General features: G+C 42.2%; 1 protein-coding gene across 11 annotated transcripts in view; it reads right to left on the reverse strand.

The window, feature by feature from the left end:
• LOC147016753 (tight junction protein ZO-1-like) overlaps positions 1 to 12,876 on the reverse strand; it is a 657,688-nt gene that overhangs the window by 161,796 nt on the left and 483,016 nt on the right. The gene's annotated exons all lie outside the window — the stretch shown is intronic.

Here is a 12,876-nt window from a genome sequence, read left to right on the forward strand (position 1 = left end):
CTTATTGGAATTAGTTCGTCGAAGAAGGTCGAAAACCCGGTTTGATTCCCACAACTTTGAAAATTTGACCTTTGTGAACTTTAACGGTCAAAGGTCAAGGATTATGACCTTTGGTGCAAAACATCCTCTGGAACATTCCAGGAACAATATAATGTCATAAAGGCGATATGGCAATTCACACTCCTCGGATTAATTATCCATACTTTGATGAAATCAGCGTAAAAACAAACTTGAAGGGGGCGCCATGGGCAAGGTGTTTGATATAGAGCAAAACGGTTTCAAGACTTTTGGTAGGGAATGACCTCAAGATTATGCATAAAAAATATTGTCATCCAAGCTCTCAAAGTTTGGGCGGTTGTATGATTTTTATGTCAAAATTCGAAATTTTCTAAGTTCGTGACCTTGTGACCTTGACCTTGGGACGAAAATGAAAAACCGAGCTCCGTGGGGCTATGCAGGTGCCATTGGGCTAACCAAATACCGAAACTCCTGCCAGATTCGACAAACCCCTCGGAGAAGATGGATTTTTATGTCAAAATTCGCAATTATCTAAGTTCGTGACCTTGTGATCTTGACCTTGGGACGAAAATGAAAAATTGAGCTCTGTGGGGCTATGCAGGTGCCATTGGGCTAACCAAATACCGAAACCCCTGCCAGATTCGACAAACCCCCTCGGAGAAGATGCAAATTGATATCGGCTACCCCCTAAAAACACATATTTTTTTGGGCATGGCCCTGCCCATAATTGGCGAACCAAGCCCATTCTCAGGAAAACACAACTTCATCATGATATAAACCTCCCACCAAAATTTTATCAGGATCGGATCAAAACCCACGGAGCTATGCTCGGGACAGACAGACAGACAAGCCAGTAGGCGGACATGGGTAGTCGCTTACCCAATAGAACCTGACGCGATGAGCCCGTTCGATGGGGAATGACCTGAGGATTAAGCACAATAAAATTCATGATTCTATCTTCAAGGGTTAATGCTGCAGATTGTTTTTTCGTTAAAATAACCCCACATTTAGAGGTTTTCCGGCCGTTGCGAGGCAACGGAGGGGTCCATAGCAACGGTTCTTTCTCACACAACTAGGTCATGGTATGAACCTACCATACCAGTTTCATGTATATCTGACTCATAGTCTCTGAGATATAACATACTTTGTTTGTTTATTGTTTTCGACCAGGGTTCATTCAAAGTCTATCTTCTCTGACAGTTTTCATAGGAACTGGCTGGAAATTTTTGACAATATGGCTGAATGCACTGCCCACAGTCGCTCGTGGCCTGGTTTTTGAAAAAATAATTTTTTTGTGATTTTTCAAAAATTTCAAAGTCCCGTTGCTAGGCAACAGTCATGTCCATAGCAATGGTTCTCATTTGCACACAACTAGGTCATGGTATGAACCTACCAACCAAGTTTCATCGAAATCGCCATTGTATTAACGGAGAACTGGACCGAACAGAGGGAGAGACACACAGACAGACCAACATATCGACGGAAAAAGTGATAATAAGGGTAGAACAAATTTCAAATTTTTTTTTTTAATTTTCTTTTTCTCGACTAGATCGACTACCCAACAGACAGATATACAGACAGACAGACAGACACACAACAATAACGAATATAGTGGTCACTTATTTTTTCGTGAAAATATTTTTTTGTGAACCAACCGTTTTTACAGCCATTTTTCCCTGCTGTGCAGGGGTTGGCTTATTCTTGAGGCAATGTTTTATGGCCGGATGCCCTTCCTGACGCCAACCCTGGTCGCCTCTTACGCACACAGGGATATGGTACACCTATTCTAACCGGGGTATACACCGGGACCAGTACACTGGTACTCATTTCGCCGACCTCAGAAGGATGACAGGCTGAGTCAACCTCCTGGTGTATTTAAATTCAGCAGCCAACGGGGATTGAACTCAGGACACGAGGATCCCAAGCCGCCACCCTAACCACTAAGCCAACACCAGGCTTATTTATATGTATGTATGCATGTATGTATGTAAGTAGGTAAATGTATATATATATATATATATATATATATATATATATATATATATATATATATATATATATATATATATATATATATATATATATATATATTGAAAATATTGTTGCGAATTCTGGCCCGCCCGGCGTACGATCGGCCACGTAACTCGAATCGCGACACATCGACACATCGGACGGACAATTCAGTCGTGACCCTCAGGGAATTACCGCCCGGAGCCAGTCACGGGTGGGGGTTTAACCTCACCACGATCGTGCCAATTGCCCACCCGCACAGGATAGGGTTGCTCGCCAAATTCGACCAACCTAAGTACCTGCGCGAGTGGTCGACCGGGCGATCGTACCTCGCCGCAGGTCGACTTCGGACACGAACCGCTTAAGCGGTTCGTTCCGTGTGAAGAGATAACCGAGCGGAGTTATCGTCGACCTCGACGGTTCGGATTATTTACCAGGCGTTTTAAACCCACTATCAATCCCTTACGTGATGCAAGATGAAGATTCAATAAAATTAAGGAGAGGAAGAAAAGCGGGAAACAGTTCAACAAGCGATGCACATTTATTTACACACACGGAAGCACGTATTTTACAGTCATACAAAAATGCACATATAACAGTTAAAACAACAAAAGCAATGCAGAGCTACAACCAAATAAAAGCAAAGGTCTATTTACATGCATTTAAACAGTTTCTACTTGAGAAGACACGGCGCCACAACATGCATTCAACCCGAAAGAAAGAAAGCCACCCTCATAGGCAAGGAGGCAGACAGGTCCGTAGACCAAATGTACATGGATCCTGGAGGATCGGCCAGGTCCACGAGACCGGGGAGGTCTTACCCGCCTCCTCGTGACGCGATGGTGGGTAAGCCGCAATGTTCGCGCAGCTGCGCCCCGACTCCGTGGCCCTGGCGTGGTCGGCGAGCCCTCTCCGGCATGCTCCGCGCGAGCGGTCTTGTTGGCACCACGTTTAGGGTGGGGGAGGAACGGGGGCCCCCCGGCACTATCTCAGCGCGAATGGGGGGGGGGAATAAATAAACCAATGTCACCCGCAGGGTGACCCGTATCTTGCCAAAAGGTGATCACGTGTGACTTCTTTAAGGTCACACTGAGGTGAACAGAGCTGCTATCCACTAGGAGTGACTCCTTGAGGAATATCTGCCTACGAGAGATTCCGATGAGAATCGTTCAACAGAGTAACCATGAAAAATATGCTTTTGCCTCATAACGTCACCAAATGACGTCATAATGTCTCAAGCTTGACATATCTAGAAAGCACTCATTGAGGTGTTCAATTTGAGGTACTACACGATATGGTTCCTAAAACTTGAAAATTTGACCTTGGGGTCAAATATGTTTGACCTCAGGCGCTAACCATGAAGGTCAAGGCCAATCACCACTAAAAAATTAATCAGCTGAGCGCCAGACCATGAACTATATTCCCATGAAGTTTGAAGACGATCCGATCAAAATTACTCAAAAAATAAGGGTTTCGTCGACTCCCCTGATTTGCGACAGTGTCCTTGACCTTTGACCTTGATCTTCAAAATTTTATGCGCTGAAAGGGACCTCTATAGGCCTCTGATATGCGAAGTTACAAAAATTTCCAATGATAACTGTGCTTTGCAGAGTGATTTATACGTGATTACAGACCAAAATAAAAAATAAAAAAACAACAACAAAAAAAACATATGAAGGTCAAGGCCAATCGCCACCAAAAATTAATCAGCTGAGCGCCAGACCATGAAGTATATTCCCATGAAGTTTGAAGACGATCCGATCAAAATTACTCAAAAAAATAAGGGTTTCGTCGACTCCCCTGATTTGCCACAAAGTGACCTTGACCTTTGACCTTCACCTTCAAAATTTTGTGCACTGAAAGGGACCGCTATATGCCTCTGATATGCGAAGTTACAAAAATTTCCAATGATAACTGTGCTCTGCAGAATTTTTTATACGTGATTACAGACAAACAAAAAAAAAATAAAAAAAAATGAAGGTCAAGGCCAATCGCCACCAAAAATTAATCAGCTGAGCGCCAGACAATGAACTATATTCCCATGAAGTTTAAAGACGATCCGATCAAAATTACTCAAAAAATAAGGGTTTCGTCGACTCCCCTGATTATATATATATATATATATATATATATATATATATATATATATATATATATATATATATATATATATATATATATATATATATATATATATATATATATATGTGTGGCATCTCCCGCGATGAGGCTGAGTCTTTGAGCCTCTCACTCAATTACCGCAGGTTGGTCGGTGGTCTTTCTGTCTTCTACCGTCTCCTCTCCAGCCTCGCCCCCCCCCCCGGCCCGCTCTCTCTGCGATTTGTCCCCACCACATTTCCGCAGGGCGCTCAAGGTCCGCCAACAACCCCCTTCTGGTAAAAATACCAAAATCACGAATCACTGCTCACCTTCCCTCTTTCATTGCTCCTTTTTCCCACCTTTGGAATAAACTCCCTCACTCTATTCAATCCCATTCTTCCCTCCAGTCCTTCAAAACAGCTGTTCACCACCACCACTTATCACCCCCCCATCCAAATCCTCGATCTTTTCTACCCCCGATAATCCACCCAAGCCCACCTCCTTCAAATTCCCTGCTTTCCTTCCTGAAAGTCCCTGTAATGTCCATCTTGTATTCCTCATGTTCCCCGTCCCATCCCTCTCCCTTCCACAGATCTCCTATTGTCTCTGTTTCCCACTGCTTTGCCCTTCCCACTCCCGCCCCTCTTGTCTCATGCCCCCCCCCCCTGCTGTGCGTTGTGTGTTTGCTCTTACACGAGCCTCGACAAGGTATACAAAAAAAGAAAACTCCAAGGAAGTGCATGAGTGAAAATTGGGTGTTTGGGTTAATTAAAAAACCCCTTTTGAAGATAATTAACAGCCTTATTTAATTATATCCTTCAGATATAATTCAGGCGATCCTGAATCAGGCGATACTCGGCCACCTCGCTGTCTGGGGTCTCAAGGCGTTTCCTGGATAACCTCGCCGGGGTCTGAAGCGGCCATGTTTTTTGGCCTGCTCAACCTGACCTTGATTTGGAACATGCCGCAACTTGGAACAAGCTGTTCATTATAGCTACAAATTGCTGGATACATTGCAATGCTTAAAAACGCATGGGGACGTCAGCGTTCATTGTTTTATTTCATTTCCACATATGCATTCGCCATGAGTATCTCTAAAACTAAGAATAATTACAAAATTTAAGCTCCAGAATCGAACTTACAAGCAGCTCCGATACCAAAAAAAAAATGTTAATTTGTCCAATTCGGACATATGTGACATTTCGGGCGTCTCCGGGAGGTGAATGTTTAATATGACGGTTTGGTGATTGCCAATTGCGAACCAAGGGATCCCTTTCATGTCGACCGTTTCGTTGGAGTGCTTGCTTGAATGCTTAAGCCACTTGGCAAGCACTCTCCAAGCTGCTTGGTTGTTCATTTTGGGAAAAAGTACACGTGCCTTCAATCGCACATCAATTTGATGTACATTTCTTCCTCTGTTGGGTCCCCCGGTGCCATGCGGTGGGTGCCTCGGGAGGTGTCTTATCCACTGAAAATGTGCAAGGATTGCGTTGTGCGATCTCCATTTGTAATCCACCTCTCACTTCAACATCGATACATATTTAAAACCAATAAGGTCAATCCGACCAGGTGTTCACCATGTTTGTTCTAACTGTGAAGGAATAAAGTATAAATCGACAATTTGTATTCTGTGGCTTGGTACATTTTTTAATTTAATTTTGCTAACTACCCACTTTAATCCTCTTTTAAAGAATGCTGTTTCAAGCTAAATTGTTGTGTTTGTCGTTTATATTTACTTGTGTGTGTACATTTGCATGTGTGTGTATGTCCACAAACTGTATTACCACAATGGTACTTGGCACCGGTGTGTGTGGTATTGGTTATTGGTGGTTGGTTGATATCTCCAGATACAGGTTTTAGAAAGTGGAATGGAGCCCTCCCAGGTCTTAAAGTATCCACCTCCATATGAGTGTGTGTTTGTGTGTGTGTACGTGCAAGTTGTTGTTGTCTACCACACATTGACCTACCACATTTCAAAGTATCCACCTCCGTGTGTGTGTGTGTGTGTGTGTGTGTGTGTGTGTGTGTGTGTGTGTGTGTGTCGTTGATTTGTATCTATATATACGGGTTTCACAAAGTGAAATTGAGCCCTCCCAGGTCTCAAAGTATTCGTCTGTGTGTTTTTCGTTGTAATCTCCATATAGGGGTTTCAGAAAGTGGAATGGAGCCCTCCAATATCTCAAAGTATCCACCTCCGTATGAGTGTGTGTTTGTGGATATGCACACGTGTGTTTATACTTGCAAGTTGCTGTTGTGTGTTATCTCCACATGTGGGTGGGTTTCAGGAGGTGAAACCGAGACATACCAGGTCTGTGTGTGTGTGTGTGTGTGTGTGTGTGTGTGTGTGTGTGTGTGTGTGTGTGTGTGTGTGTGTGTGTGTGTGTGTGTCGTTGATTGGTATCTTCAGATGCGAGTTTCAGAGTGTGAAATTGAGTCCTCTCAGGGTGGGTTCAAAGTATCCACCTTCATTTCGGTAAGGGGTCATGATTCATGGAGGAAGCTGTGAAGTTTTCTGTTCTCAAAGTTTTGTGCCGAGGGCTCTCTTCAGGATCGTCACTGATCCCCAGACAGCTTCCAACTGTAGTTCCTTTGTAATAATATTCCCAGGGATGGTTTTTAAAACCTCTGTGAGGTTCTTTGTTATTATTCCAGTAGCTCCAACTATCACGGGTAAAATTTTGGCATTCTTCAGCTTCCAGGATCTTTTCACTTCAATCTTGAGGTCTTGGTACTTTGTAATTTTCTTGATTTCTGCATTGTTTAGTCCAAAATCACTGCTATTAACACCTCACTTTGCAAGGCCTTCTTCTCTCTTTTTTGTACGCAAGTATATCTGCTGGCAATGCTTTGTTTTCGATGTTCACGCTCGATGGGAATATTAGGTCATACATGAGCGGTCGTACTTCCATGTTTTCAGTCCATGCTCTTGGTTAATGTTCCAACAAATTTTCTGCAACTGGGATATGAAATATTTTGCAGATGTGCCTGTGGTTAACATTACAAACTCTGTTGTGTTGTTGTGTGTACACCTGTTCTGACATGAGATTATTATTTATTTGTGTTGGGTCATTCAGCATAACATATCACTCTCTTTGCTAATGCCACCTCCACCCCTCACCTATCACTCTGTTTTTTTTTTCCTCCTCCCCCCCCCAACACCCCAATCTCTGTCTGTCCCCTGCTCACTCCCCCCTTCGAATAAAATGCAGCACTCTCCTCCCCACACCTGTCACTGTCTCTCTCTCTGCCTGTGTCTCTGTCTGTCTGTCTGTCTGTCTGTCTGTCTCTCTCTCTCTCTCACCCTTCCCTCCAGCATTGTATAGCAACGCTTTATCAAGCATTCCTCTTCCCACCTCCACCCCCTTTCCTCACTCTTCTCCCCTTCTTAGTTTCCCCTTCTTCATCCACTCCCCATTTTCCCTCTCTCCTCTCTCTGCCCCTCCCTTCCCTCCTTCCTCTCTGACTCTCCTCCCCCCCTCTCTCTCTCCCTTTCTCTACCCCTTCCCCTTCACGCCCCTGTCAGCGAAGCGACGGGTTGTATTTGCTCGTATATAAATAAATGAAAAATCAAATGCAGGTGAGTGACCCAAGACAATGGGGAAGCATGGTAACTTTGTGTACCGATGGACATTGAAGCCAATACACCAGGAAGAAAAAAAAAATCACAGAACCGTCGGAAAGCATCCGTAAATGAAAATATAAATAAATGAAAATAAATAAATGAAAAATCAAATGCAGGTGAGCGAGCTGAGACAATGTGGAAACACGGTTCATATGCTAACACTATATGTAAGCACACCCCGCAAGTATATAATTACACAGGCAGACAGTAATACGAGGACAAGCAACACACAAGGGCTGTGTATAAAAATCAATGACATGAATAATGTCATTCCATGTTGTATGATAAATAAGCAAATTCCAGGTTTATTTACTGCAAAAAGTAAACAAACAAAAAAGAACACAACCCTGTCCGAGAATGCAAATTAAAATAAATAAAGAAATAACAAGTGCAAGTCTGAGACAACAGCAAAACGCCAATTTTTCCTTACTGCCAGCATAAGCTATGACCACATCACTATCCACACGAGAAATACTTGTCTGTAGTTTTATGCAAGACCAGCAGATACCCACGGAAATCCTGCATTTTGCAAATTGTGACTTCAACAATATTATGGAAAGAATAGTTAAATACACTGTGAAATTAATATTGTCTGGTTATGTGCTCCTGAAATATGTTGTTTTATTGAAATATGTTGTCCTCCTTCTCCACCTCAAGTCCCTCAACTCCCCACCCACCCCACATGACCTCAAACCCCTCTCTGCCCCCGCCCCAACCACATCTCTCTGTTATGTACACCCCCTTTATTCTTCAAGTCCTCAATTCCCCCTTCACACCCCAAGTCGGCAACCACCCTCTCAACCACAAGTCGTCAACCCCTCATCTCCCAACCCAAGTCCTCAACCTTCCTCTTCAAACTATCTGCCCCTCCACCTCCAACTCTGTTCTCCCTTCTCCCTTTCTTAATAACGTTCCTGTTAGTTCAGAACAATATTAGAATTAAATAACGACAAAACAACGTTTACTTCACAATCTCGTGAGAGTCCACCATATCACGATTCTTCAGTAAAAATAGGGAGGGATAAGTAAGCTAAATGGTCATCCACATTGGAAAACAGATAAGAACATCCACAACGGAAGAAAATATATGCAACCGGAAGCCCTCGGACGAAGACCTTTATAATGATATAGGTTTTATGATCCCTGGTCGAGTAGTTTCAAAGAAGATCGATGGAAAGAAAAACAAACAAACAGAATAATGATTTAAATAATGGAACGCCATTAATACGACCGCCCTATCCACACCCATTGACTTACATACATGAAAAGTACACTCTTGTACTGTATATTTCATTGACATACCAAACAGATTTACAATTATAAGCCTTTCCTGCAGGTACAAACAGAAAGTCACAACCTTCCCAAAAGCACTGGGCCTTTGCGAGAAAGTCGCGACCTTCCCAAAACTGCTTTGCTCGCAATTCACTAAATTGCTGTCACTTCAGTTTGTTCATCAAACAATGAGTTCTTCCCTTGGAAGAAAGACAAACGAGTTCATTTTGATGACTGCATCATCAAACAATTGTGAAGGACCTTCTAATGGCTTGATAAAGATGATCCAGTATGAATCATCGAGTTCATTTGGCATTTATCAAGTGATGTGATGAATGAATGTTCTTGTCTTTGTACATGCATATCAGGTCTGATCCCAGATGCAAGACAATATACCGACTCTTCAAAGATGATGTGGGTGAGCAAACAATAAAAATCTCGAACTAATCAGTCCAGGACCTCAGATGTCAAGCATTCGGCCCTTCCCGTTTGTAACATTGTTATGGGAATTAACTTCCAATTACAGCTCAGCAGGTTTCCCTGAGACATTATAAAGTGAGTGGATTACAAAATGGGAACGGTACAATCCGTTCCGCCTAATGCTCTCTATTATTTTCCAGATCGGTCATCCTGAAAGGGAGATAAATGTGTGGCAGTATAGCGTGAACGTAGAGACTGGCGGACACGGACAAGAGTTCCATTATATAAAACGTGGGATCTTGTACATGTGTGGGATATGCTCCGCATGGAGATGCTGATGACAGCAAGCGAAACGACAATCAAACACCCCCTGTGGAGCAAAATCTATTTGCAGAAATGAGCTGAGGATGCATTATAACATGTTGATAAAGGTCTGGCCAAATTGCTAATGTAATCAAATCTGCATTGCTATTTGGTTATGCTTTGTGGTAGAGATGGTGGCATTTCATTATTATATTTCTGGAGTGTGTTTGAATATTCTTTCGAGATCATGCGGGTTGGGATTTGAGGTAAGGAAAAAAAAAATCATTTTGCAGTCACATCTTAACCAAGTGATTTATTTTAAACATGAGGAACCAAGTGATTTAAACAATATGTTCCACTTAACATGAAGAGTCCAAATTGGATCTTGGAATATCCTCAAAATTACTCCAAAGCAACACATCAGGTGAATTAAGCCGGATAAAAAGTGAAGCAATGGCCCCATCACACATCAGCAGGTAATACTTGCTGGGGGCGGGGGACATTTATCGGGGGGGGGACCCCAGGACGTGTGCACATCCTCTGTTCCCCCCTTAAATAACCATGGCTCATATGAGGTTGATTAATTATTGGGGCAGTTCTTTTAAATAATGCCAAACAATGTATCCTTAATAACTCATTCAATTCAGAAGAGAGAACTGAAGGATCCAAGATTATCAAAATGAAACGGAAGACCAAGAAGGAACCCGAAGATGTAAAGAGCAAAGATGGAGTCAACAGGAGGAACCTGGATAGGATTCGGGTTTCAGCCGCTACTCTACAACCCTCAAACCCTTCCAGGTGTAGCCAAGTGAGACTTACAGAAAAATTTATACAATAATTCACTTTTCCTTAGAGAGATAGAAAATGTCGGGATATTTAAGAAAAAAAAACAGAAAAAAACGGACAAATGCATTCATTCATCAAACGATATTATTGAGTAAAGTTTTTTTCGTGTATAATTCGAGATTATTGGGCAAAGGAGTGAGTTAAAGCAATTAAAATGTTGTATCGAAAGGTCGACGTAATTTTATCTCTCAATTGAAGTTGGGCATTGTTGGTTTGTAAAAAAAATATTCCACAAACGCACTCAGTGGCAGAATGGCAATGAGTCTGGGAGATCGGCAGTTCAAGTCCTGTCCGAGTCATACCAAAGACTTTTAAATGGTATGTGCCGCTTCCTTGCTTGATACACAGCATTTAAAAGGATAGAGCATGGTCAGCCGATCACAGCGCAGGTTTACCTAATGGCCTCCTCCTGCCCTGAAGTTCCTTGTAAGGGAACTCATATTATAACCCATTCCAAAAAGACCTATTAATGCAAAATTAGGCCTTTTACGCATGTGCTCTGTGTGTGGTTTCAATGACTCGGTTCTGTTCGCCAGGTACTTTAAGCTGTTGTTGCCAGTGCAAAATCTGTAATTCAAAGTCTTTTAAATATAATTTTCTGCATTTCGCCGAAAGAGTAGCAATTTCAAAATGGTTAACCATAATTGTTGTGTCCCTGAATGCAAATCGGACTCACGGAAATATAGGAGATACAAGAAATTTCCGTGGATGACACCGAGAGGTGTTGAGTTCCTATCACCTCTGGTTAATGCAATTAGCGGCCGCAGTGAATATACAAAACACATCCACACACACAGACACGTTTCAACTTTTATCAATACATGCAAATATCTCGTATAATTTCTCTTGTGGCCCAGGGATTGAACAAACAATACATTTATGACAGCCCACATAGCTTCACACCCACCCCCCCCACCCCCAACATGATTAATAGTAAATTATATCATTTTAAACTTACCCTGCACATTAAAAAGCTTTCCATCTACCTCCTTTCTATCAATGTTCAGAAACACCTAATCCAGATAAACAGTCCATCCACTGGTCGTGATCCGTCGGGGGTTTGTGAAGCACACGCCCATCGACATGGGCCTTGCACCGGTCCACCTGGTCAGGAGTTTGCAGTATGAGCAGTTTTCCGTTCGGCGAGCTGTGAAAGATGTCCAAGTGTTTCGTTGTGCAGAGGCACAGCCCTGACTCCTGGGTACTTTTCCAAGTATTTTTCAGTATATTTCAGAAGCTCTGTGAGCCATCTTAAGTAACAATATTTATTTCCGATCCACAGCAAACTTTATGATGTCCTGAACACTGAGATTTCCTGGGGTTTCTACACATGCACCCCGAGAATTCTGGGGCAGAATGTCACTTCTAAAGTGCTGTATTGATGTGATATACTTTCAAAGGTTTTGTTGTGCAATAACAGAAGAATGCTGCAAATGCACAAACAAGTGCAAGGCCCCTTTATATATTACAGGAGAGTACTCAGTGTCAAGGAACACCTGCACCCGAATGGCAAATAGATACAGGGGGTAAGCAGACAGCACAGGGCCAAGCAGCTTTTTTTGTACACACAACTGAGGCTCGTAAAAGAGCGAGAGCAGAATGGAAGGTAACCAAATGAAAAGGTGAAACATGAATGGCGGAGTAGAAGTGAGAGAGTGAGAGAGCGAGAGAGTGAGAGAGTGAGAGTGAGAGTGAGAGAGTGAGAGAGTGAGAGAGTGAGAGAGTGAGAGAGTGAGAGAGTGAGAGACTTTTGTCCTTTTTTTTAAATAAAAGTATAAAACATTTCGCAAGGCAAATTTAAACAAAGAAAAAATGTTGAGGCACCATTTGCCTGAGGTTCATTAAAGCATCAACACATGAGAATCAAGTGCCATTCTTTAAGTACAGGTGCTCAAGCAGTCAGAAAAACAATGAAAGTTCAAGGATCAATGATATTGTTACAACTCACCGAAAAATGTGAACTTCATTCTCAACACATTTACACAAGACACCACCATTGCACCATAAGTCTTCAAACACAGGAAGACTTCCCATGTTTACATGATATGCATGTTCTAGTTTTATACGAGCAGACACCATACCTTTGAAACAAAAAAAAAAAATGCATTTTCATTTTTCTTATTCACCAATCTGGCTTTTCTGGTCTTATAAATTGCAAGCTTAGAAACTCTATGTAAAAAATTCAAAAGCAAAACCACAGATTTGTATCCAGTGTTGAGAGTGAGCCCATAAATAAAGATTGGAAAGGAAAAAACAATTTTAAATTTACAAAAAATGCGACAGAT

This window comes from Eptatretus burgeri, chromosome 11 (genome assembly GCF_056783735.1).
Source record: "Eptatretus burgeri isolate ZD-2024b chromosome 11, Ebu_testis_v1, whole genome shotgun sequence".
Taxonomy (NCBI): Eukaryota; Metazoa; Chordata; class Myxini; order Myxiniformes; family Myxinidae; genus Eptatretus; species Eptatretus burgeri.